The sequence below is a fragment of the Lampetra planeri genome, chromosome 51 (assembly GCF_965212315.1).
Source record: "Lampetra planeri chromosome 51, kcLamPlan1.2.h2, whole genome shotgun sequence".
Classification (NCBI taxonomy): Eukaryota; Metazoa; Chordata; class Hyperoartia; order Petromyzontiformes; family Petromyzontidae; genus Lampetra; species Lampetra planeri.
Window position 1 is genome coordinate 3,621,781 of NC_136157.1, and position 25,481 is coordinate 3,647,261.

At 45.9% G+C, this 25,481-nt stretch overlaps 1 protein-coding gene across 5 annotated transcripts in view; it reads left to right on the forward strand.

Annotated features, from left to right (window-relative positions):
• Positions 1-25,481, forward strand: part of LOC144734428 (ras-related protein Rap-2b-like) — an 81,411-nt gene that overhangs the window by 591 nt on the left and 55,339 nt on the right. For 2 of the 5 annotated variants that reach the window (XM_078616612.1, XM_078616616.1), the window contains exon 1: positions 22,497-22,875. The exons of 1 other annotated variant lie outside the window; for it this stretch is intronic. The gene's annotated coding sequence lies outside the window, so the exon portion shown is untranslated. Of the gene's footprint in view, positions 1-22,496; positions 22,876-22,932; positions 23,291-25,481 lie in introns of those variants that run through there. 2 more of the 5 variants (XM_078616613.1, XM_078616614.1) reach the window with 2 other exon arrangements.

A 25,481-nucleotide genomic window follows, 5' to 3' on the forward strand; every position in this document is an offset into this window, starting at 1 on the left:
GTTATTGTTATGTGTTGTATTTTTATTATTTTATTATTTCCCTTCTACGTGACTTTACCGAAAGAACCAAGAAGATTGTCCGGATCGTTTTAATTGTAAAAAAAAAGTTGAAATCCCCACCGCATACATAAAAGCATGAATCGGCTGGTTTCTTAAGACTGGCACAATGACAGACTTCCCTTAGACCTTCCAAGATAACTCTAATCTGCGGCAATATGAGCACCCATATGGCAAATCCTATTACTCGTGAGGCTATTCTGCTACTTATCTGTGGAGCGGGGGGGGGGGGAATCTTAGATAAGAGTTATTACCTCCGCTACGGGGTTCACAACACCCAAGATAATAGGATGAATTTGCCACGTGACGTCCCTTAACCATGAAAAAAATCCAGGTAGTAGCAGCCACACTGGAGGTGGTATTTGAATGGTAATTAGAACATTACGTCACTCTCTATGTTTGTACGTTGAACTTCTTTTGCACCGTACGTAGCAAACCGTGCTAATCGGAGGTGCGGGGGAAGGACCACAAACTAAACACGAAAAGCGGTTCAATCTAGATGACTTCAAAGTGCATAGCCGCAGTGGCTTTCTAATATTGGAAGGAAGAGCGTTCCAGACGGCCGCGGAAGCGCATCTGAAAGCGCGCGATGTGGTGACCGACTTTGTTCGATGGCTGCAGCCACAAGCCGCCGCCGCTGCTGCGAGGATGACCGCAGTTCACGTGATGATGGCTCATGCTCCTTGACGAGATCAGCTTTTTATTTTATGAATGTAGAAGCATCCGCCTCTACGTTACTTACTGAGGACCAGTTTAACACGTAGGCTTTCGCGACCAATGTTATTCATAATCAACGTTTTTGGGTTCAGATCACGTTATTTATAAATGTGTCGTAACCCTCCACCACCCAACACGGCCAATCAGTAAAAAAGTGTCACGTTGACAAAAGACAAATAGTTCACTGCTTTAGCCCACCGGTGTGTTGAAGCGTGAAACCACAACATTTACCAATTTTGAGTACTGTGACGTTTCGCTGGTAATTGCATCCAGCATCATCGAGCAATCGTTAATGTTGTGGTTTCACGCTTCAACACACCGGTGGGCTAAAGCAGTGAACTATTTGTCTTTTGTCAACGTGACACTTTTTTTACTGAAGACCAATATTCTCCCTTTATGATTGAAATGTGGGACACAATCTATATTAGCACATTTCATTAAAAGGCTATTCCAGCCCACGGGTTTATTATTAATGTATAGAGGTGCATTCCACATTCCCCCGATGTGCGCCAATGTTTTCATAGCATCACCGCTGTTGATCTCCCACAAGCAAGTGAAGAACAACCTCCCATACAGTCATGTATATCAATTCAAAGATCCACAGCCCAGCTTGTTGTGCTACCATCTGCTGGCCACGCCATAGCATACCAAGTTTGTCAATTTAAACAGGACCCTGCGGGGTGGGCTGGTAGGAATAATACTAATACCGGTACAGGGATATCGACCGGGTATAGAGGAGTTAAAAAGAAAATGATTTGTGCATGGGGGGTGAGCGATGACGTCCACACCCCCCTCCCCACTGACTCGCGCGCCCACAGAGCAAGGATTGCAACAGGCGATGTCATTGGCTGCGCCGGATGCGACGGCCATCTTGTTTAGTTCATTTAGTTCACGGATCGCAGGGGGAGCGGGCGGCCATCTTGTCGGACAGACGGACAGTCGGACGGACGGACGGACACATTAATCTATTGGTGGTCTGGTCCAGTATAAAATTCCATGAGACCCACTAAGCCTTGCCTCTGGAGCGGTGGTTCTTAGCCTTTACTGCAGCCTTGCACCCCTTTGGTGCTCAATCGTTACAAAAATGTACAATGTTAATAAACACAGGGGTTGAATGAAACAAAGTAGTTGTACTTAGGGGCCGTCCATAAATTACGTCACGCGATTTAGGACGGTTTTTAACCTCCCCCCCCCCTCGTCACACGGCGTCATAAAAAGTCAGACCCCCCCCCTCAAGTATGACGTCACAAAGCTCTGCCCCCCCCCAAAAAAAAAACATGCTTCAAATCGCTTTAAAATATTGTCATTGTAGTGCGTATTTAATGTGGCGCTGCACTCTGATGTTGTAGGAGAAAACATTTATCAAAAAGTCTATTTAATAAAGTAGAACGTGTTGTCTATATTTATTTCAAGTTGCGCATTTTGATGTGACGTCACATTTCTCAAACCCCGCCCCCCCTCGTCACACATCGTCACAAACGTCTGACCCCCCCCCCTTAGGTGCGTGACGTCATTTATGGACGGCCCCTAACGTGCCTGCGCTCAATTTGTGTTTCGATGATTTGCCTTCTAACTAAAATCTGGCCACGTTTCGCACCCCCCAGAAAGGGCATCTCGCACCCCTAGGGGGCTGCGTGCCCTCCAGGTGAAGGAGAGCCACTGTTGTAGAGAAGTGTGGCGGTGCACGCACGACCGGTGAGTGGCAAGCGACGATCCTCCAGGCTGTCCGCGGGGCTTTGATGCACATGCAGGTTGATACGGAATTAAACACATTCGTGTGCAGGGAGCTGGTAGGAACGTTGGGTTGCTCGGTCAATGGCCAGGGTCAACGGCGGCGTGGTGTATTCTGCAAATATGGCCGACTGTGAGGGCGTGCACAAGCCGGCGTGAGTATGTGAAACGTTGAGTTTTATAAGGGCACCACGGGGTGATCAGCCCCTCCCCACCCAGCCCCACACCTCGCACCCCCCACCCAGCCCCACCCTCCCCACCCAGCCCCTCCCCACCCCCCCCCTCCCCACCCAGCCCCTCCCCACCCTCCCCTCTCCACCCAGCCCGACCCCTCCCATTTTTGGATGCACGACGGACGGACACAATAATCCCCTTTGGGCTGGTGGAACCAGGTGGTTCGGACGTGAATCCATATTTTACTCATGATATTTAAGTGAGAAATTAAGTGTAGGTAAACCACCCTGATTAAACGACCCTACTCCCAAGCCCTAAATGTCCCCCCCTAAAAAAAAAACCTTATAGCTTTGTTTATTTTTGTTTAGGTTCCGGTAATGAGTCATATTGTATTACTGGTATCCTCCGGTTTTTTCCTCCACATTTATAAACATGCCTTAATAGTATTTGGCTGCTATAAATGTCCACGTGATAAGCCACTTAGTTGAGTTATCATTTGTGGCCAGGTGTCTTGTGAAAAGAGCTACGTAGCTCAGTGGGCCTTACCTGGTTAAAACAAAATATCTTCTTGGTTCTTTCGGTAAAGTCACGTAGAAGGGAAGTAATAAAATAATAAAAATAAAACATAATAAAACAATTCTCACGACGTTTCGGCCACAACGCAAGCAGCCATCCTCAGGCGAAGAATGAAACACCCCAAGCTTGGAGCGTATATTTAAGCTGGGTTAGAGGGGGGGGAGGTGGGAAGAAGAGCGCCTAAACAAAATAATTTGCATATCAAGAGGAATTCAGCATATGGAAAATGCGTAGGAGGTGGGCGGGGGGGGTTCCAAATCAATACTATGCCCGTGCATTATGCAGGATTAGCAGCATCAAAGGGGGGGGGGGAAGGGGGGGAGCATTAACAAAGGAAAGGAATGTTAATAGTATGTAGCTGTAGTTACTAAACAACCACGTAAAAAACTACAGTATAAACTGCATGACAAACTAAAGTATAAACTACATAGCATCATCAGTAAACTTACTATACTCTACAATAAGCTGAGTTACTAACAGTAAGTAATACATGAAAAATTCTACGTTGTAAAAAATTATATAATATGCTTCCATCTAAACTTTATTCTCTTACATCACACGCGTCTATACCGTACTATATACTTCCATAGGCAAAACCAACATTAAATTACATACTGTATTGCTATAAACCACCCTATACCTTATACATTTTTAATATAACACTATGTATTATTCTACCCACCCTAATGTGTATCAAAATGGTTTATTACGTCCTTCCAGTGATTGCTAAGCCAGAATCCATCTTCTCGGTTAAAATTGTCTCTGTGTTTGTAAATGTGGATCGCCTCATGTACGAATCTCTCATGATAGCCAGATGGCTTGCAGAGAACCTCTGTCTTGGAGAAGTCAATGTCATGTGAGCCCACTGAGTTGTAACAGTGATCTGCCACGGCTGAGGTGTTTGTCCTACAGTGTTTCAGGTCAGCTTTATGTTCACGGATGCGGTCCGAGACATGTCGTTTGGTTTCCCCAATGTAACTGCTACCACAGAGGCAACTTAGTTTGTAGACACCAGGGTACTGTATGTCTGGAACCACATCTTTTACAGACGGTACCAGATCACGGATTTTATGTACTGTGTTGAATCGGACCTGGATCTTGTGTTTAATCAGGATTTTGGAGATCTTTTTTGTGACCCCAGCAATGTAGGGTAAGGTGATGGTCTTGAAAGGCTCCTCAACAGGATCCTTCTTGGTGGTTGGAGTGATGGCTTTGCGGATTGTGTAGTCGGAGTAACCATTAGCCTTAAGAGCTTGGCGTACGTGTTTGAGTTCACTGGAAATGTGTTCATGGTCGGAGATGCATTGGGCTCTATGATATAGAGTCTTGATGAGGGAATTCTTCTGGGATGGATGGTGGTGGGAATCCGGTTTTAGATAAGCATCCGTGTGGGTGGCTTTCCTGTAGACAGAAGAATTCCCTCATCAAGACTCTATATCATAGAGCCCAATGCATCTCCGACCATGAACACATTTCCAGTGAACTCAAACACGTACGCCAAGCTCTTAAGGCTAATGGTTACTCCGACTACACAATCCGCAAAGCCATCACTCCAACCACCAAGAAGGATCCTGTTGAGGAGCCTTTCAAGACCATCACCTTACCCTACATTGCTGGGGTCACAAAAAAGATCTCCAAAATCCTGATTAAACACAAGATCCAGGTCCGATTCAACACAGTACATAAAATCCGTGATCTGGTACCGTCTGTAAAAGATGTGGTTCCAGACATACAGTACCCTGGTGTCTACAAACTAAGTTGCCTCTGTGGTAGCAGTTACATTGGGGAAACCAAACGACATGTCTCGGACCACATCCGTGAACATAAAGCTGACCTGAAACACTGTAGGACAAACACCTCAGCCGTGGCAGATCACTGTTACAACTCAGTGGGCTCACATGACATTGACTTCTCCAAGACAGAGGTTCTCTGCAAGCCATCTGGCTATCATGAGAGATTCGTACATGAGGCGATCCACATTTACAAACACAGAGACAATTTTAACCGAGAAGATGGATTCTGGCTTAGCAATCACTGGAAGGACGTAATAAACCATTTTGATACACATTAGGGTGGGTAGAATAATACATAGTGTTATATTAAAAATGTATAAGGTATAGGGTGGTTTATAGCAATACAGTATGTAATTTAATGTTGGTTTTGCCTATGGAAGTATATAGTACGGTATAGACGCGTGTGATGTAAGAGAATAAAGTTTAGATGGAAGCATATTATATAATTTTTTACAACGTAGAATTTTTCATGTATTACTTACTGTTAGTAACTCAGCTTATTGTAGAGTATAGTAAGTTTACTGATGATGCTATGTAGTTTATACTTTAGTTTGTCATGCAGTTTATACTGTAGTTTTTTACGTGGTTGTTTAGTAACTACAGCTACATACTATTAACATTCCTTTCCTTTGTTAATGCTCCCCCCCTTCCCCCCCCCCTTTGATGCTGCTAATCCTGCATAATGCACGGGCATAGTATTGATTTGGAACCCCCCCCGCCCACCTCCTACGCATTTTCCATATGCTGAATTCCTCTTGATATGCAAATTATTTTGTTTAGGCGCTCTTCTTCCCACCTCCCCCCCCTCTAACCCAGCTTAAATATACGCTCCAAGCTTGGGGTGTTTCATTCTTCGCCTGAGGATGGCTGCTTGCGTTGTGGCCGAAACGTCGTGAGAATTGTTTTATTATGTTTTATTTTTATTATTTTATTACTTCCCTTCTACGTGACTTTACCGAAAGAACCAAGAAGATGAATCCCTGCAGTCACGAAAGCTTTAAATCGAAATTTAAAACAAAATAGTTGAATAGTTTAATTTAGAGAGAGAAGTGAATGCGTTTTGTCACCAAACAAGTTTGAAAAACACCGCCCTAGAGCACATAATAAAAGCTGTGGGACCAGGATTTCTCTTCACGCACGGTCTTTCAATCGCGTTATTTCTCGTTCGTCCGTGTATTTTTTTTTTGCCGAGATATCGCATCGTTCGTATTTGGCCGACAGCAATCACTTCCTTGCGAAGTGCTTCTCTTGTTGGTATCTCAAACAAACGCCCATTTGTTCCCGACGCCTCGAGGCGCCGTACAAATAACAAAAAGTGATGATGACGGTGTGGCGACATCACGCAGTGGCACTGGCGGAGCCAGTGGGATGGGTTGGCACGTGCCCCCCCCCCCAATGATCCGATCGAAATCCCTAATTTCTTAGCAACCAAATACTCTGAAAGCATGTTTCTAAATGTAGAGGCAAAAGAAACGGAGGACTCGGAGAAAATTTCACGGGGAGGACATGCAAACTCTATATATACAGGTTGGGTCGAACCCACGGCCTCCTGCATACGAGGCGAGGGAGTTAACATCTCGCCACCACGGCGCCCCAAAATGGGTGGGGGGGATTTAATAAAGGCCGTAATTATAATAGAAATTGGGGGGGGGGGGGACATCCCCCCCTCCGCAATATTCAAATATGCTCAAAATATCACCCCCCAATATATTGCTATAAAATAGATTTCTGTTTATATGATTGTGGTTATGGTTGTACTTTATAAATCCCTAATCTCTGCCATTACATACAATAAAACGAGAAAAGGTAAAAAAAAAACTGAGCAATGTAATACAATACACTAGTAGACATTATTGTTAAAAATAAATAAAAAGTCAATCCCATGTGTTAGTGAATTTGTTCATATTTTAGGCAGGAAATTCGTTTTCAAATTTCGATTCTTTTTTTCTGGGGGGGGGACCCCCAGACCCCCTGGAAGATTTGGTCCTCCCCAATGTTGACTCCATGGCTACGGCCTTGGATTTAATGATCTGTTGTTAAAGTGTATCTATTGTTAACAAAAGGGATGGGCGGTTTAATGATCTATTGTTAAAGTAGCACAATCAGCAGTGGTGCAGAAAATGTGCAAAACAATGATGCGCTCATATGGTGCTTGATCATTCAAGACAAAACAATTACTAAAAATGTATTCCAAAATTGTATTACAATTATACCCCCCCCCCACCCCCAAAGACATATAGGCTCGTGCTTAAATGTAACCACTCATCCCTGGTTTCCTTTAATGGAGCATTGCTGAACTCATGAATTATTTAAGAATTCGCAGATCCCTAGCGGTAACTCTTCATTGTTCAGAATAGTAAATGCGGGCTTCTCACAAAGTTTTCAGCCAAGTGACGCGATTAGAAACAGCGGAGCCCATCCCATTTGCTGTTAATCTTCCTAAATTATGCACGAGTGTTGTTGTTTTTAAACATCATCTTAAGTACGCCTGATTTGTTGATTAGCCAGCCAGCTTCCCAACAGCTTAACCACACAATACATACTCCCCCACCCCTCCCGACACACATTGACAGCGTTGAAATTAAATATCGAAAATCTCTCCCGCTAGCGAGAGCTCCATCTAGTGGAGACAATTTCGCCAGCGGTATCGTGAGAAAAGCAACTAAATGGGTTGGACCTTTTTGTCCCTTCCATGTATATAATGCGATGGTGTACTATATGGATGGCGGTCAGGGTACAGAGTTGCAAGAGCGCAGTTTGTACGGCAGGTGGCGCATCGCTCACTTAGATTAATCTTAATTTGGGAGCTTTCGTGACTGCAGGAATTATTCTTTGGTTCTTTTCGGTTAAGTCACGTCTAAAAATAAAATAATAAATCAAAATAAAACAACACATTACGACGTTTCGATTGCAACACAAGCAATCATCATCAGGCATAAAAGAAAATAGCAACAAAAATCTAACTAGAAAACTATAGACCGACATACAAGCAGACAGACATCACGACGGCACACATAGAGAGGAGTATACAGGCACACGAAAATTAAATAACCTAGTAAAATTTTCTTTTTTTTAAATAACCTAGTAATATTTTACTAGGTTATTTAATTTCCGTGTGCCTGTATACTCCTCTCTATGTGTGCCGTTGTGATGTCTGTCTGCTTGTATGTCGGTCTATAGTTTTCTAGTTAGATTTTTGTTGCTATTTTCTTTTATGCCTGATGATGATTGCTTGTGTTGCAATCGAAACGTCGTAATGTGTTGTTTTATTTTGATTTATTATTTTATTTTTAGACGTGACTTAACCGAAAAGAACCAAAGAACACTTCGATTAACATGCGGGTTCTGTTCTTTTCCGACTTGGTTAAAAGATCATCCGTCAAACGCGGATCAACTGCAACCCCATAGATACCTGAATTCCTATGGTCATAATCAGCTGCCATTGGACACAATAACATATATCAGAATCTTCTTGGTTTTTTCGGTAAAGTCACGTAGAAGGGAAGTAATAAAATAATAAAAATAAAACATAATAAAATGATTACTTCCCTTCTACGTGACTTTACCGAAAAAAACAAGAAGATGAATCCCTGCAGTCACGAAAGCTTTAAATCGAAATATATCAGAATGTTTAATTACCCTGGAGAAATCCGATGAGCCGTGAAGCTTTTTTTCACAGATGCCTAGTCGGGGCGGGTCAGACGGTTACAACAACAAACAATACAAAAAAAACGAAAGGGAAACGAATCACTAACAAAATAAATACATAAGTAGATATCCAGCCTGACCAATTAACCACTCACACCCAGGGAAGTATTCGTTTACAGTTTTTCACTTTTTCAGTTTCATTTATGAGGTATAACCCTGTGAGCCATGCTGCTCTTGACTCGGGTGCAACCGCAACAAAACAAAAACATGAACAAGAAACATCTTAAAGTGACTACACGCAACAGAAAAATCCAGGGAAAAACAGCAAAGCCTTCCAGAAAAAGCACCGTATTTGAACGATGTGTGCAAAAATCCCAGTGGGATGCAAGTCAAGCAATAACAACCATAAGACAATGTACATTAAAGTTATCAGTAAATTTACTCAAGATATGCTTCCGCCCGCATCGCCTTTTGACTATCGTGTTCGCCCATCTAAACACTCTCCAGGCCCAAACCCGCTTAGCTTTTGTGATCCGGTGAGATCCGGTGCATACCATGTGATCCGATCAAAGGCAATTTTTTAAAACAGTACCGCAATCAAAATTACACGGCGAGATTTTATTCTCACTGAAACAACTTGAACACATTCCTGCGAATTGAGCTGGTAGGAACGTTGGGTTGCTCGGTCAATGGCCAGGGTCATCGGGGGCGTGGTGTATTCCGCAAATATGGCCGACTGTGAGGGCGGGCACAAGCTGGCGTGAGTAGGTTAAACGTTGAGTTTTATAAGGGCACCACGGGGTGACCAGCCCCTCCCCACCCAGCCCCACCCCTCCCACCCCCACCCAGCCCCACCCTCCCCACCCAGCCCCTCCCCACCTTCCCCTCTCCACCTAGCCCCACCCCTCCCATTTTTGGATCCACGACGAACGGACGGACACAATAATTCCATGTGGGCTGGTGTAACCAGGAGGTTCCTACCAGTATAATGCGATTATTCTCTTTCATGTTCCACGTGCAGTTACTGTACAATATTTGGGTCCTCCAACTTCTCCCATTAACATCCGAACAGCATGGAAGAGTAGGCCAAATATTATCTAGACCCTAGTTGAAGCCCTTATGTCAGCATTGGGGTGGAGCGAGTAATTCCAGGGCTGTACCTTTAACCACTTTTGCCTTGCTTAAGATGACACGAGGTCAAAGCATCCCGCTGTTCATTTATTCATTTCCATTGACATCCCTTAACCCAGTGGTTATTAACCTTTACCGCAGCCTTGCACTCCTTGGGTTCTCAACCGTTAGAACATTGTACAATGTTAATACATATGTTGAGTAGTTCCGACGGACGTAATCATAGACGGAGGTAAGTTAAGGGCTTCCGCCAGGGTTTATTAAAGCTTATCAATATTACACAGGGTACACAACTCCCAGGGGCTAGGGGTCCTACTCTGAGTCCGGGTCCCTGCCGGCTAGCTCCGGTCTCTCTCTCTCGTGTCGGATCGTGGACTCTGCCGACTCCACCGACCGGAGAGAGAAGCACTTCTACGGCTACCACCGGCTTCTCCCCAGACTCCTTATTCGATTCCTCTCTCTACCCCTGGTTCCCTCTTCACCCTGTTTACTCTACCCGTTCCCACAGTGACCCCGCTTACGTCACGGGGTATCCCTTAAGTACCCTAGGAGACGTGACGTCATCGCACTGAACGGCACACCTGACGTCACGTCCCCATTTTACTCCTCTACAAATACATAGGGGTTGATGAAACAAGGTAGTTACGTGCCCATGCTCAATTTGTGTTTCGATTATTTACCTTTAAAAAAATTCTAGCCGTGTCTCGCACCCGCAGAAAGGGCATCTCGCATCCCCAGGGGGCGCTTGCAATCCGAGGTTAAGAACCAATGCCTTAGCCATTGGTGGACATTCTACATTCATGTGGCTAGGCCAGCCTATCATCAACCACGGATGGCTTACCACTCATTTTAATTACAATACCCATGAGCTTTAAATATACATGAATTCAAATGTCACCCCATTGTATTTGTACCATTCACGAGTAGATTATGTGTGGTTTAATCATAGACTTAGGGCGTGTGGACAATTCAAAAACTCGTAAAGCCAATTCAATCGTTCCATTGTGGACGTTTTTTCAGACTCGAGATTGTGCAACTGAACATACATGCCTGTGGCTAAAAGCGCCAAAGCTAAATATTTCGTTGAAAGAACTCAATGGCCATTCGTATTCTCAGATACTACACTTAGTATGTCGATACAGTATCATGAAAATCGTTATCAGTCTCTGTATCTTTGCACATCACTGGAAATGCCATTTATTCTGGCAAGCTTCACAGAGTCTCACGACCAAGGAGGGATACAAACTCGGATGCTTGGGCTTATTATTTAAAAGAAGTATTTCATATATTGATTTGAAGCTTTCGTGGCTGCAGGAATCCATACTCTTTGGTTCTTTCGGTAAAGTCACGTAGGCAAAAAAAAAATCACGACGTTTCGATCGCAACACACGTTTCGATCGCAACACAAGTCTCAGGCGGAAAAAATAATCCAGCAGTGAAACTGCTAAACCAGCGAGAGAGCTGTTACAACAAGAGGTTGTTTATGTGGCGATGGGCAAGCAGGCAGGGTCTGAGCTGGAATCTAATCTCCTCCATTAACACAACTGACGTTATTCTAGATTTGAAGTTTTCGTGACTACAAGGATTCATATTCTTGGGTTTTTTAGGTAAAGTCACGTAGGTAAAAAATTAAAATGAATAAAAGTAGAATTTAAAAAATCACGACGTTTCAGGGGCAACATAAGCCTCATTCACTTGATGCAGCTATCGTGCTGTAACGGTTCCACCTGAAGACGGAGGCTTGTGTTGCCTCCGAAACGTCATGATTTTTATTTTATTCTTATTTGACTTTAATTAATTTTATTTTTTTACCTACGTGACTTTACCGAAAAGACCCAAGACTACAACTGACGTGCTTGCGTCTGGAGATGGAATTCCTTGGTAGGAGCTCTCATCCAGCAGTGGATTGACACGCAGGGGCTCCACATGAAACACGTAGTACAAAGACAAAAGCAACCCAAGCCAGAGTCAAATGTTTTGGGAAGAAGCTGTGATACGTTTGGTATTGTTTCCATAGCAATTCAAATAACACATGAATATTTAAAGGAAGACCTCATTAGCGCGACACAAAATACAATCAAGCATTATACAGTGTTGCATTTACTGAATATTACGTACAAATCAGGATTCTCAATGTCAGGCTAAGCAAAAAAACCTAATCAATAGGTGTGTGCTTAATTTTATAACGCTTGATTTTAATGACATCGGGATGCAATGCTACAGAGGTTAACACACCACACCGCATCGGCCCATAGAAAAATGTGAACAACTCGGGAAAACAAAAGTTACTCTGTGCACAGATCCTGGCAGTTTGGTCTGGGCGGTTATTTGGTAAGGGAGGATATTTGACAGTCAAATATGTGACGTTGTACTGTATGCATGTTGTAAATAAGTTGAGCAAAAGCGAGTTTGGCAGAAGGGCGACCCAAACAGCAGCTTTATATCTATCAGCAAAGCCAGCACATCCAATAAACTATAGAGAGGGGTGGTCAGAAAGCACCTGGGCTCACACGGAGTGGTGGTGGTATACGCCTAGGTTTTTTCGGTAAAGTCACGTAGGCAAAAATATAAAATAAATAATACAAATAATAAAATTAATAGAAATAGAATAAATCTCGACGTTTCGGAGGCAACACAAGTCTCCGTCATCAGGTGGGACCGTCACAGCTCAATTTACTGTATCAAGTGAGGAAAATTCCAAGAGACAAGCCCCTAAATACAAGTCAAGGGGGAGGGGGGGGAGGGGCTTATCTGAATGTGGTAGCCAGGGAATGGAACGGTGGGTTGGGGGCTAAAAGGGAACAATTGGTGAACCTCGACTCGGGGTTGTAACCGGTGTTAGCTGACAATCCAAATACAAAATAGCAGTACGCTGGGGATGTCAACACTCGGTAAAGTAGAATAGTAGAATAGTACCTGGTGGTGGTATAACGGGAAGTTCTCATGACAACAAGTTGGGCCACATAGTATGCCAAGAATGTATCATCGCATGAGAGTCAAAGCAATCGTGTTCAGAATCTAGGCAAAGCAAATGCAAAACCATATTTAACATGATTTTTGTTGTGCAGGCCTTAGGCATGAGATACATTCCACCAGTTCACTACATTTGACAACGAGTAGTAGCTTGTTTGCTATGGTGCTTGGGGCAACATCCCATATGACAAAACAAATAGAAAACATTGAATTTTTCAAGTATACTGAATATATGTTTAAGATAAAGAATAGTTAAAAGTAATTTTTATGTTGGCAATGTAAGTCATTTTCTGAGGTTTTAAGGTATTTACAACCTATTGGCGACTGGTATTACACCCCAATGAGATGCATATTCTGGGATCTCAGCAGCCAATTCAAAACAAGCGGAGTTCTACCAGCTGTTGAGAATGATGCTCTTTTAAATAATGATGCAGTGAGTATAATTACTAATTATAATCACTGCATCATTAAAATCACCGCATCATTCTTTAAAATAGCTTATTTTTGCACATTCTCGTCTAACATTGTTTTTCGGTGTTGTGTATTTTTGTGTAACACTTGCATAACATTGTTTTTAGGTGTTGTGTATATGTATTTTTTAGTGGTTTAAATGTGTTTACTATCTGAAATCGGCATACAAAGACACAAATAAATATCCCCCTGTAAAAAAGTTACTGTATTTATTCTACCGTACTTACCATTCAAATCTCGAAGACTCTGCAATGGGTTATGATAGCGGGGGGTGGGTGTAGAATTGTAGGTAGTTATTCATACTCTTAGGTTTTTTCGGTAATGTCACGTAGGAAAAAAATAGAAATAATAATATAAATTAAATAATAAATCACGGCGTTTCGGAGGCAACACAAGTCTCCGTCATCAGGTGGGACCGTCACAGCTAGATTTACTGTATTAAGTGAGGAAAAATCCAAGAAACAAGCCCTTAAATACAAGCTAAGGGGGGAGGGAGGGGGCTTATCTGAATGTGGTAGCCAGGGGATGGCCTGATGGTCCTCGAGAACGGGGCTAAGAGAGAACAATGGTGCACATCGGCTCATGGTTGTGACCGGTGTTAGCTGATAATAATAAGCATAACAGTAAGCAACACTGGTAAACGCTGGGGATGTCAACACTCGGTAAAGTAGAATAGTACCTGTCAAATAAGATGGTACAAATATGTGTAGTTAGGGTAAAAGGTAGTTTTTCAGTCTGAATCCAACTCCCCCCATCAGCTGTGATGGAGCTTTGCCGGATTGTCCTGGAACCGCCGGATAATGTTGGAAGCAGGATAATTGCGCGGCAGATAATCGATAATCGACTCTCCAATCCCACCCCCAACAACAACAACGCACCACACCGCCAGCAATTGAATCCACCCACAATAGCGTGGGGGCGCCCTGTTCAGATTAAAACCCAGATAATTTTTTTTAGCAACACCAGCTCAACGTTCTGACCTCTGAAACACCTCCACCACCGCAGGGAATGAACGGTTTAATCAATTAAGTGTTGGATACTCTTCAAACATACCAGTGGAATAGTGTGCCGTGTGCAGTATTCATTTTGGATCAAATAAAATAAAGCTTCAATATAACTACAGTACTTCATAGCACTGTACAGCACTTTAGTTTTTAATATGCTCAAATTCCCCGCATAACACTTAAAACATTAAATTATGCATTTCACGCATCGCCAGAACATACCCAATGACATGCATTAGTGCATGATGTTGTGGAGTGCAATCCCCTCCTATCCAATTAGGGATGCGGGCAGTCCTCGACTTGTGAACGGGTTACGTTCGTAAGTCGATTTGTTCGTATCTCGGAATTCAACAGTCAGTTGTATATACAGTGTTATAAAACGATTGTACAAACACGGGAAACTTTGTTAAACTCATGAATAAATACAAACATTGTACATTTGCATTTAATATCGTAATATATACTTTATAATGAATTTAACATAAAATAAAGTAACATTTTATCTTCATAATAAAGGTTTTTGGGTCAAATCGCGTTATTTATAAATGTGTCGTAACCCTCCACCACCCGACACGGCCAAACAGTAAAAAATGTGTCACGTTTTTCAAAGGACAAAATAATTCACTTCTTTAGCCCCCCCGGTGTGTTGAAGAGAGAATCAACAGCATTTCAAAAACCTTTATTATGAATAATATTGGTCGCGAAAGCCTACGTGTTAAATTTTATGTTCACTTCCTTTGAGTTTAGTGATAGAGTTTTACCCTTTCAACTGGTACAAAAACTGACACCTTTATACAAGGCATCCTGTTTGCTTATCATTATCAGAGTTGTTTCTTTTTTTTTACTGCTTGTGTTGTGGTTATTGCAAACATGATGCCTTGTATAAAGGTGTCAGTTTTTGTACCAGTTGAAAGGGTAAAAACCTATCACTATATTTTGCCACTGGTAAAGTAGATGTCCCATAGTGTAAATTACTTTGAGTTATGATGCTGGTGTGCTTGTCGAAAGTGGGGGGTGGGGGGGTGTGCATCTGGTGGGATGCTGGGACTCGTCACGCCTCGCAGAAGATCGCTCCGCCGAACAAAATAGTTCCATGCTTCGGTTCATAAGCACGGTCGATCGTTCGCAAGTCGGATGGTTTAAACCAGGGGTGGGGAACGTCCGGCCCGCGGGACGTATGAGGCCCGCGAAATCATTTGGGTCTGGCCCTGCCAAGGCAACCGCAGGCGGAACTCGAAATTCAATAAATCTAGGAGCAAACCTGGAAAAGCAGTTGCGAGTAGCAACATCATCAATACCAGCTAACATCACCACGCCTCACCAAAGAGAAGCAGTTACAGCCATCAAATTAGGGGTGAGTTAATTAAATGTTTGACCAAATATCACAGACAAATTTTTAAGTTGATAATTTTGTATGGCCCGCGAATGATGTTGTAAATATCCAAATGGCACTTGTCAGAAAAAAGATTCCCCACCCCTGGTTTACAATAATGACATTCTCATGGCGGTTTTGTTCATAAGTCGGACGTTTGTGTCTCGGCGACTGCCTTTACTGTCCAGCAGAGGTCCTATAACTTTCAAATCCCTGTAATTCGTGGATTATTGGCAGTTCGCGACGACGGTATCTGTACTCTCGTCATCTGCGGTGCACCACGGCAGATTGAAAACACTTTGCGGGCTACATACCGGGATCCGGAGAAGTGGAATCATGTTTATGTACCGAAAATTGGTTAGATATTAGAGCCAAAATTGAAACCGCCACAATGTATAAATTGATAGCGATCTCAAATCACCACGTGCGATGCCAGCAGCAGAGTTAAAAGAAACATCGTCGAAAAAGCCAAAGGCTCAATCAGCGATGGGTACATGAGTGGGAGGACCGTTTAAACACATTGCTGCGGAGGGAGCTGGTAGGAACGTTGGGTTGCTCGGTCAATGGCCAGGGTCAACGGCGGCGTGGTGTATTCCGCAAATATGGCCGCCTGTGAGGGCGGGCACAAGCCGGCGTGAGTAGGTTAAACGTTGAGTTTTATAAGGGCACCACGGGGTGACCAGCCCCTCCCCACCCAGCCCCACCGCTCCCACCCCCCACCCAGCCCCACCCTCCCCTCCCCACCCAGCCCCTCCCCACCCAGCCCCTCCCCACCCTCCCCTCCCCACCCAGCCCCACCCTCCCCACCCAGCCCCACCCTCCCCACCCAGCCCCTCCCCACCCTCCTCTCTCCACCCAGCCCCACCCCTCCCATTTTTGGATGCACGACGGACACAATAATCCCCTGTGGGCTGGTGTAACCTGGCGGTTCCTACAAGTATCATTGATCTGTAGATTCTGTACATCTCCAGTTACCACAAATGAAGGGACTGATTGAGGGTTGTGCAGCCTCTATTAGCACGGGTGGCTACGTACGGTGCAAAAGAAGTTCAACATACATGTATTTTACTTAGTGCCAATGCCTCTTCCCTTCGAACTTCACCGATGCGTGTTTATTAAAAAGCTTTGGCTCTGCATTTCCCTACACAGGCTTGTTGAATTTCCACTCTTCAACAAACTGCATCAGGGGAAGGAGTGTTCTATAATATTCCGTACTGCTGTGTTACCTTTAATTCACTGTGAAGCTCGATCTGGCCGTTAGGCATCTATTTGCAACCTACATCGCCCAACAAGATTCCTAAGGGCTTTTTCAATCTCCATCTGCTCTTACAGTTTGCCCACCGCATGGCTTCGGGTCATTGACCTCTGTGTTGCCACTCCAATAGCGTGCCCTGTGGTAGCCTGCTTCCCTCCATCCAGCACACGTGTGCCACCCATCAACAGCCGCCTTTTCCCTGATTACATCTGCAGGCCAGAAGCGGATTTTCCACTTGTTTTGCAGTTACATGTTAAACAGATAGCGTACCCACTGGCGTATAATACCCTGAGAGCGAATGCATATTTGAGTTGCTGTATGTTGTGTGTATTTGAGAGTTTTTGATAGTTATATTTGTTCTATAATTATTGTGAGGATTTTTTTTGGCCCAGTGTCGGATTATCTTTTCTATTTTCAAATTTACATTCATCAAAGTTGTACGACTAACGTTCATTTATTTATTTGTGTATTTATTTATTAAGCCAAATCACCTGAATGATGTCAAATATTCATCATTACATTTAAATTTCGAACGTAAAATCCCATTAGTAAAACAGCAATTTAACACTATTTTTTTTATTTTAGTAATGTAAGTGCGAGTAACGTCGCATATTATACAAATGACATCATGTGAAGGCACCTTTTGGCCAGATATGCACAACAGATGTACCTTTGAAGTGAAATCATTACTCGTTACCTCACATTTTCAGATCAATAAGAAGCAAAAAAGAATTATGGATCCTCTAAAATGTCATATCCAGGCCTGATGTTTGGATTTTTTTCAGTTTAATCTGAACATCGGGAATGGATCCCTATTTGTGTATATGTATGTGTGTGTTCTTCTTGGTTCTTTCGGTAAAGTCACGTAGAAGGGGAGTAATAAAATAATAAAAATAAAACATAATAAAATAATTCTCACGACGTTTCGGCCACAACGCAAGCAGCCGTCCTCAGGTGGAGAACAGGTCTGTCAAGTAGACAGAGTCTGAATGGCACGCTCCAGGCTTGGAGCGACTATTTATGCTCGGATGGAGGAGCGAAAAGCGTCTTGACAAAATAATTTGCATATCAAGAGGAATTTATAAAAATGTATGTGTGTGTTTTTGCTAAGTAACTGAAAGCAAGCAGCCTTTGTCCACTTCAGTCGGCTTGAGTGTGACACTTCACAAAGAGTACCGTACCTATAAAGCTGTCATATTTGGAATCGTCAGCTAAAAAAAAAAACACGAAATACTCATTTTCATCGACCGTGGTTCCAAAAGAACAATGTTTTAGTTTATTGTACTAAAAATTACTTGGGGCCCAAATGTGAACATTTTGGGTTTTAGATTTTTTAATCGGATTTTCTTTTGGATTCAGTGCCCTTCAAAACCTCCATGTGAACACATCGAGTATTCTTAAACATATATAAACTTTTGCATGTCTATATTCAAGAACAAAAAGGTTTTCCCCCCTAAAATTTACAGTTTATGATGTTGTGTTAACAAGCATCGGGTCAACTACACTTCACCGCACCTCGTATGTGCCAAATGTTAGCTTTATTTTGTAATACTGGTAGGAACCTCCTGGTTCCACCAGCCCACAGGGGATTATTGTGTCCGTCCGTCGTGCATCCAAAAATGGGAGGGGTGGGGCTGGGTGGAGAGGGGAGGGTGGGGAGGTGCTGGGTGGGGAGCGGAGGGTGGGAGGGGCTGGGTGGGAAGGGTGGGGCTGGGTGGGGGGGGAGGGGTGGGGCTGGGTGGGGAGGGGCTGGTCACCCCGTGGTGTCCTTATAAAACTCAACGTTTAACCTACTCACGCCGGCTTGTGCCCGCCCTCACAGTCGGCCATATTTGCGGAATACACCACGCCGCCGTTGACCCTGGCCATTGACCGAGCAACCCAACGTTCCTACCAGCTCCCTCCGCAGGAATGTGTTATTCCCTTCTCGAACATCACTACGTGTACATCAGTAGTCCCTGGTCAAAGTATGTGTGTATTATTATTGTACGTGTGAATGAATACAGCGGGAGTGAGCAATTGAGTCATACTTTGGCAATGCCAGGCTTGAACAAAACTAAAAAGTAAAAATAAAATATAACACATTTGATTTGTTTCCCGTGGATATGGAGGGGGTGGGTGGGGGTGGAAGTACAATTTAGATGTTGTGGGTTATATATTTTAAAATAATTAAGCATACACTTGTACCAATTGCCAAACGTGGTTGTTGGCGAGAACATCATTCACATCGTTTTAAACACCAGTCTGGGCAGGAGAGCAACACTAACTCGGTAGTTTTTTTTTTGGGTGGGGGGGGGGTTAGATTGCGTAAATATAAATGCGTCCCAAAAATACATTATAGATGATATTGGTCGCGAAAGCCTACGTGTTAAACTCACTGGGTAGGTGGGTGGGTGGATCTGGTGGGTGGGTCGGTGGGTGGGTCAGTGGGTGGGTGGTAGGGCTGAACGATTAATCGATTTCAAATGAAAATCGTAATTTGAAACAATGCGATTAGCAAATTGCAAAGGCTGCTATTTTGCGATTTGAAAAGTCCTATTACTTTCTTATTGGAATTGTTTTATTATAACTTTATTTCTATAACTTAACAATTGTTCTATGTTTGATTGTTCTATTTCAATTAAACATTTTTAATAAATACATGTTGGAAGCAATTCGTATATTTTAAGTTCTCATCCTTGTGTTAGTATAGAGCAATTCATATTTTGATTGCATGATGTGATAATGCTCCATCACATGTTTTAAATCTATTACACAGTGAATATTGAACTGAAGCTTGACTTAAAAAAGTGTAATTGCAAATCAAATCGCAATGTCAGAAAAATCGCAGTTAGAAATTTTCCCCAAATTGTTCAGCCCGAGTGGGTGGGTGGCTCTGATGGTGAGTGGGTGGGTCTGATGGGTGAGTGGGTGGGTGTGATGGTGAGTGGGTGGGTCTGATGGTGAGTGGGTGGGTCTGATGGTGAGTGGGTGGGTCTGATGGTGGGTGGGTCTGATGGTGAGTGGGTGGCTCTGGTGGTGAGTGGGTGGCTCTGGTGGTGAGTGGGTGGGTCTGATGGTGAGTGGGTGGGTCTGATGGTGAGTGGGTGGGTCTGATGGTGGGTGGGTCTGATGGTGAGTGGGTGGGTCTGATGGTGAGTGGGTGGGTCTGATGGTGGGTGGGTCTGATGGTGAGTGGGTGGGTCTGATGGTGAGTGGGTGGGTCTGATGGTGAGTGGGTGGGTCTGATGGTGAGTGGGTGGCTCTGATGGTGACTGGGTGGGTCTAATGGTGAGTTTGTGGCTCTGATGGTGAGTGGGTGGCCCTGGTGGTGAGTGGGTGGGTCTGGTGGTGAGTGGGTGGGTCTGATGGTGAGTGGGTGGGTCTGATGGTGAGTGGGTGGGTCTGGTGGTGAGTGGGTGGGTCTGATGGTGAGTGGGTGGGTCTGATGGTGAGTGGGTGGGTCTGATGGTGAGTGGGTGGCTCTGATAGTGAGTGGGTGGGTCTGGTGGTGAGTGGGTGGCTCTGATGGTGAGTGGGTGGGTCTGATGGTGAGTGGGTGGGTCTGATGGGTGAGTGGGTGGGTCTGATGGTGAGTGAGTGGGTCTGATGGTGAGTGGGTGGGGCTGATGGTGAGTGGGTGGCTCTGGTGGTGAGTGGGTGGGTCTGATGGTGAGTGGGTGGCTCTGATGGTGAGTGGGTGGGTCTGGTGGTGAGTAGGTGGGTCTGGTGGTGAGTGGGTGGGTCTGATGGTGAGTGGGTGGGTCTGATGGTGAGTGCGGGGGTCTGATGGTGAGTGGGTGGGTCTGGTGGTGAGTGGGTGGGTCTGACGGTGAGTGGGTGGGTCTGACGGTGAGTGGGTGGCTCTGATGGTGAGTGGGTGGGTCTGATGGTGAGTGGGTGGCCTTGATGGGTGAGTGGGTGGGTCTGATGGTGAGTGGGTGGCTCTGATGGGTGAGTGGGTGGGTCTGATGGTGAGTGGGTGGGTCTGATGGTGAGTGGGTGGCTCTGATGGTGAGTGGGTGGGTCTGATGGTGAGTGAGTGGGTCTGATGGGTGAGTGGGTGGGTCTGGTGGTGAGTGGGTGGGTCTGATGGTGAGTGGGTGGGTCTGATTGTGAGTGGGTGGGTCTGATGGGTGAGTGGGTGGGGCTGATGGTGAGTGGGTGGCTCTGGTGGGTGAGTGGGTGGCTCTGATGGTTTGTGGGTGGATCTGGTGGTGAGTGGGTGGGTCTGATGGTGAGTGGGTGGGTCTGATTGTGAGTGGGTGGGTCTGATGGTGAGTGGGTGGCTCTGATGGTGAGTGGGTGGCTCTGATGGTGAGTGGGTGGGGCTGATGGTGAGTGGATGGGTCTGATTGTGAGTGGGTGGGTCTGATGGTGAGTGGGTCTGGTGGTGAGTGGGTGGCTCTGATGGTGAGTGGGTGGGTCTGATGGTGAGTGGGTGGGTCTGATTGTGAGTGGGTGGGTCTGATGGTGAGTGGGTGGCTCTGATGGTGAGTGGGTGGCTCTGATAGTGAGTGGGTGGGTCTGATGGTGAGTGGGTGGGTCTGATGGTGAGTGGGTGGCTCTGATGGTGAGTGGGTGGGTCTGATGGTGAGTGGGTGGGTCTGATGGTGAGTGGGTGGGTCTGATTGTGAGTGGGTGGGTCTGATGGTGAGTGGGTCTGGTGGTGAGTGGGTGGCTCTGATGGTGAGTGTGTGGGTCTGATGGTGAGTGGATGGGTCTGATGGTGAGTGGGTGGGTCTGATGGTGAGTGGGTGGGTCTGATGGTGAGTGGCTCTGGTGGTGAGTGGGTGGGTCTGATGGTGAGTGGGTGGGTCTGATGGTGAGTGGGTGGGTCTGATGGTGAGTGGGTGGGTCTGGTGGTGAGTGGGTGGGTCTGATGGTGAGTGGGTGGGTCTGATGGCGAGTGGGTGGGTCTGATGGTGAGTGGGTGGCTCTGATTGTGAGTGGGTGGGTCTGATGGTGAGTGGGTGGGTCTAGTGGTGAGTGGGTGGGTCTGATGGTGAGTGAGTGGGTCTGATGGTGAGTGGGTGGGTCTGATGGTGAGTGGGTGGGTCTGATGGTGAGTGGGTGGCTCTGATGGTGAGTGGGTGGGTCTGGTGGTGAGTGGGTGGGTCTGATGGTGAGTGGGTGGCTCTGATGGTGAGTGGGTGGGTCTGATGGTGAGTGGATGGGTCTGATGGTGAGTGGGTGGCTCTGATGGCGAGTGGGTGGGTCTGATGGTGAGTGAGTGGGTCTGATGGTGAGTGGGTGGCTCTGGTGGTGAGTGGGTGGGTCTGATGGTGAGTGGGTGGGTCTGATGGTGAGTGGGTGGGTCTGATGGTGAGTGGGTGGCTCTGGTGGTGAGTGGGTGGGTCTGATGGTGAGTGGGTGGGTCTGATGGTGAGTGGGTGGGTCTGATGGTGAGTGGGTGGGTCTGATGGTGAGTGGGTGGCTCTGATGGTGAGTGGGTGGGTCTGATGGTGAGTGGGTGGGTCTGATGGTGAGTGGGTGGCTCTGGTGGTGAGTGGGTGGGTCTGATGGGTGAGTGGGTGGGTCTGGTGGGTCGGGCCATGCTGATTGGTGGTGGGGGGAGGGAATTGCAGGGGCTCGGTGGGGCGGTTCCCACTTGGCACGTTTCCTCCTCCTCTCCGTGCGGCTCCAATTCGCGTGGCTCTCATCTGAGTCTCCGTCAGAGCGCTCGAACGGGACGAGTCGTGCGGCTTGTGCCTGCGACAAATCTCCCTCTCTCCGTGCGGCTCGCTCGCTTAGCTTCAGCTCCCACCCACCCACCCAGCCCTCTGTGAGATCGGCTCTCGCAGACGTGGCGGACGTCTTTGTGTTTTGTTTTCGCCGGCGGATTACATCGGGTGAGATACGGCTCGCTCGCGCAAACGTCCGCGTCTGGACAATACAAGATCAGCTGTAGTGCGCGCTGCGCTGTGTGTGTTTGTAATCCAGCGGTCTTACACACACGGATAGCTCGTCCCTGTTCAAGGTTAAACACTGCAGGTAAGCGCTGTTTTCTAATCTTGCCGTGTGTGTGTGTGTGACGTTGACTATACATATAGACTGTATACCATTGTGTGTGTTGTGTATATAGACTATGTGTATGTAGCGTGTGTATTTTGGACGGGTTGTGAATTCGCGAGACGGTTGCTTAAGAACAATCATTGCAAGCAAGCATCATCATCAGTAAAGACATCGCTTTGCCGATTATCATCATCAGCTGCAGCAGTTAGCAACGCCAGCAGTATCACCATCATCATCATCGTCTTCAACAGCAGCAGTAGCAGCAAAGAATATAGTCAACAGCAGCGGCAGGACGATCAATCGTCGTCTTCGGCAGCAAAAGGACATCGGCAGCAGCCAGGACGACGCTTCAATAAAGCGCCTCTCGTAAATTAACAAGCCATCTGTCAAACCGGTGAGGCCACATTGCTGAAATATAAACACGAAACGTCGGTGGCCAACGTTGGTTGAACTTTGGTGGCCAACGTTGGTTGAACGTCGGTGGACAACGTTGGTTGAACGTCGGTGGCCAACGTTGGTTGAACGTTGGTGGCCAACGTTCAACATTGTTGGCCAATGTTGGTTGAACGTTGGTGGGCAATGTTGGTTGAACGTTGGGGGTCAACGTTGGTTGAACGTCGGTGGCCAACGTCGGTTGAACGTTTGTGGCCAACGTCGGTTGAACGTCGGAGGCCAACGTCGTTTGAACGTCGGTGGCCAACGTCGTTTGAACGTCGGTTGAACGTCGGTGGCCAACGTTGGCTGAACGTCGGTGGCCAACGTTGCCAATGTTAACAGAGATATAACCGACACGCAAATTACAACACACCGCATGAGTACACACCTTGCACCGCACACACGCACAGAGCCTGCGGTGTTAGAGACTTGACACATCTGAAGGCCACCGCGTCGTTGTTTCGTGTACACCGCCTAAACGCCTGCGAGTACAATAGCGAGCGCACAGCGAGACTACAGTGGGCTCGTGAACTTGTGCGCTGTGCACAACAGCAACAACACTGCCGCCGTGGGGTGTTACACGCTGCAGATAAACACACACCACGCAGCCCGGAGTGTGTGTGTGTGTGTTACACTCACTCGTGTGTTGCGTGTGGAATAGTGAAGCGAAGTACAATAACGCAGCAGCGCTTCTGCATTGCCTGCGTGTGTACGCAGATACCTCTCCCGCAAGCCGCTGAAAAGTCATTCAGAATACGATTTTTTTTTTAATCCGATGAGCTATAAAGCACTCACTCACTCTCTCTTACTGATTTCCAGTAGGGGCGGGTCAGGAAGTTACAACAATATTCAGTGTGTGTGTGTATGAGAACGTGTCACTGATATAACAGCACCGGGCTGTAATCATTACTGGGTGGGACCTCGAGATATTTACCATTGAATGCCCTGTGAACTTGCCAACACGTCTCGCTAAGCTAAGCAGGTGTTGAGCCAGGATATTGCTCGGATGGGCGACCCACAGTGCGTAAAACGCGACGACTGAGTCGTAGACTGCTCCCGGCTCTAGAGGGCAGTGCATCGAAGTCCATTGTTGTATTGTACTGTCCTATGCTACTCACGTCTTATGATCTCCCCGCCATCGAATCGCACTGACCGGCTTGGTGAAGCATGGTCACAGCACACGCCACGATGGGGAATCTGTCATCCAGCAGCAGACTGAGCAAGGGGGTGTACGTGATACGTAACATCGCCTAATACGCTAAGCTGTGTTCATACAAAGTATTAACACAGCTTAGTGCCTCGCACGGGCAAAGCAGCGCGGGTATAACGTCGTGTGTGGCAGGGCGATCGGGAGATTTGAGTACAGCAATGGATTCGGGAATCCATCTGTGCGGATTTGTTGAGTGCATGTTGCTAATTGGGCTTGCGACCGCTCGTTTGTGGAATTTGGCCCAAAGTCCGTCCCCGTTTTCGTATTGCAGGAACCCTCCTCAGTAGGCGTCGTCGTTTTCCGCAATTTGAAACTCGGTAACGTCGTCAGTGAACGAAACGCCGAATGAAGTTTTCTTACCGTGGAGGGGATGGTCTCTAAATTGTCAATTTAATGGGTCCTCTATGATTTGCTGAGCAATTTATATATCCGTGTGTGTGTGTTATGAGAGGATGCAGGGGTCTCTATCCCTCCTTTGCAGAGTGATTAATGAGACGTAATTCCCACGATTGAGGTATTTTATTTCTGCGTGAAACATTTCCGAAATAGATCTGCTAAGTTTGAACCAACATGCTGGTCTCACTATTTCGATGAAGTCCACAGTTACTCCATCTAAACTACACGTTAAACAATAAATATTTTACAAGGGTAAGGCCCACTGAGCAATAGAGCTCTATTTCAGAAGTGACCTTGGCCACAAATGACAGCTCAACGAAGTGGCTTATCAAGTGGAAATTTATAGCAGCCAAATACTCTAAAAGTCATGATTCTAAATGTGGAGGGAAAAACCGGAGGACCCGGAGAAAAATCCACGCGACTACGGGGAGAGAAACATGCAAACTCAAAATATGCAGCAGGCGTCAGCGTCGGGATCGAACCCACAACCTCCTGTGTACCAGGCGAGGTAGTTAACATCTCCTAGCCACCATGGCGCCCATCT